Source organism: Montipora capricornis, chromosome 10 (genome assembly GCF_036669925.1).
Source record: "Montipora capricornis isolate CH-2021 chromosome 10, ASM3666992v2, whole genome shotgun sequence".
In the NCBI taxonomy this organism is placed as follows: domain Eukaryota; kingdom Metazoa; phylum Cnidaria; class Anthozoa; order Scleractinia; family Acroporidae; genus Montipora; species Montipora capricornis.
Window position 1 is genome coordinate 20,720,772 of NC_090892.1, and position 2,500 is coordinate 20,723,271.

The window sequence follows — 2,500 nt, forward strand, 5'->3', positions numbered from 1 at the left end:
ATTGATACACAGTTTTCAGAAAGAGCAGAAGGAAGTTTCCCGGACGGTCGATCGAGAATAAAATATTTACGACATGAAAACAACATTAATTTTGAACCGTGAATATAGAATATAAAAAGTTACGATCAGCGACAAACATTTTGGGAGATTTTTGCTACGTCCAAGTAAATTGCAAAATCGAAAGTGACATGGCCGGAATTCAGCGGGCGCCGTGATTAAGTTACCGTGGCATGTTTACTCGCCAAACAGTGAAGCATCTGTGTCAAATGATGGCAAGATACCGGGTTTTTGTAAGTTTCTTTTTCTGTCAAGTGTTATAAAGTTTGACAATGAAATGAGCGAAGTCAAAACAAAGATCACAATCGCCCAACTCTTGTTTATGCAAAGTCAAAATTTACTCTCTAAGACGCGTACGACGTTATTTATCACCAGGTAATTCCATCATTTTGGAAATAGCAGCTACTTTATTATTCATCTGCGTCACAAGTTTTCACTGATTTTGGGGCTCATTACTGGGTTGCCTATGGGCAAACCCAGTCGAGGTCTGCGTTTAGTTTGTTTGTTTTCTTTTTTTTCTTTTTTTTCTTTTTTTTTCTTTTCTTTTGTTTTTTTTTTTTTTTTTTTTTTCGTGTCGGTAAAAGTCTTGCCTGTCACTCCCCTGGTAAGTGGTGTCTTTGTGGATAGAGCCTTCTGCGCGTATTTTCTTAGGATCGAGAGGGTAGTGGAACTGCGTAGATTTCTCTGGTGGACACAGTAGAATCATTAACTTAGCCTGCAATGGCGTCGAAAGTCATGCAACGCGAATGGCGTTTTAGTGGATCCTTAAACAAAATATACCCTTATGGAGCTCAATAATGGAAAGTCAGTTGGATAAACTAGGCATGAATCTCAAAAGCGACGAGTACTGGACTTCGACAACAATCTATCGCCCGTCGAGACGAAATCAAAGTGAGCAGTATTTACCTGAAGTAGAAGGTAATCTGACACAATTGAGTTTCTTGTCTTCACGCACGCAATGAAATAGGAAGAGGTTTTCGCCTCTAAGAGCAAATATGTTGTTTGTTTCAATAAAACTTTCGCTGGAAAAGGATTCTGTGGTATTTTCTGCCTTTGTGAATTATAATATCATGTTGTGTATTGAATTTTCGAGCTTAAGGTTGAAATGTGATATGCGAGAAGTTTTTTAGTATTGCTCTGTAAGCAGGAAGGGTTCAAAGGCCTGTTGAAAGCGTGCTTGAGTTTCAACAAAATGAGCCCCAAAATCAGTGAAAACTTGTGACGCAGATGAATAAAAAAGTAGCTGCTATTTCCAAAATGATGGAATTACCTGGTGATAAATAACGTCGTACGTGTCTTGGAGAGTAAATAACAAGAGTTGGGCGATTGTGATCTTTGTTTTGACTTCGCTCATTTCATTGTCAAACTTTATAACACTTGACAGAAAAAGAAACTTACAAAAACCCGGTATCTTGCCATCATTTGACACAGATGCTTCACTGTTTGGCGAGTAAACATGCCGCGGTAACTTAATCACGGCGCCTGCTGAATTCCGGCCATGTCACTTTCGATTTTGCAATTTACTTGAACGTAGCAAAAATCTCCCAAAATGTTTGTCGCTGATCGTAACTTTTCATATTCTATAGATCGTTTTCACGTGACGTCATCACCTTCCAAAATCTAAAACTAAAGATCCACCAAAGTTTTTATCCTCATCAGGCATAAGAGGCGGCATATCTATATCTGTTGACAATTTCACAGCTCAATAGCGTGCTTCGTTTGGAAACCAGAGCATTTTGAATTTCCGGATTATGTAGGTGCGTGACACAAAGCTACGATCAAGTTTGTTGAGAAATATATACTTATCTCATGATTTTGAGCCCTTTTAGAAGTTAGAGCATTAGGAAAAGTGCTTATGTAAATGCTTGTTTTTTCAGTAGTGATAATCAGTCGCCTAGATAGCCAAAGTCAGTTCCAGATGTTTACACTATTTTCCGGCCTGCGAAACATTTCGACGAATATCTGAAGTTTGGGGAAACGCAGAGGCCTAAAACTTGGACAAGTGTCTTATTTCTTTATCTTCTATAAGATAACAATTTCTTAGCGTTTTGCACTGGATAGTTTTTGATTAATTTTTTTTATTGCGTGACAGTGAAAACGATCTATATTCAAGGTTCAAAATTAATGTTGTTTTCATGTCGTAAATATTTTATTCTCGATCGACCGTCCGGGAAACTTCCTTCTGCTCTTTCTGAAAACTGTGTATCAATATTTATTTGCTTTTTCATCAATATTTGTTTTGCACAAAGCAAGCTAACAGAATCTGTACCTTGCTGAGTTCGCATTTGTTAGCGTTAATAGTATTTTCGGTCAGATCATCCTGTTTTTGATGAGGGGTTTATTGTTTTGGTCTCCCATCCTAACACTAACTCCGCGAAACAGGGCTTGACTTCAGTGAAGTTTAGTATTACAAATCTGTCAGATGCTCAGAGGGCACACTGAG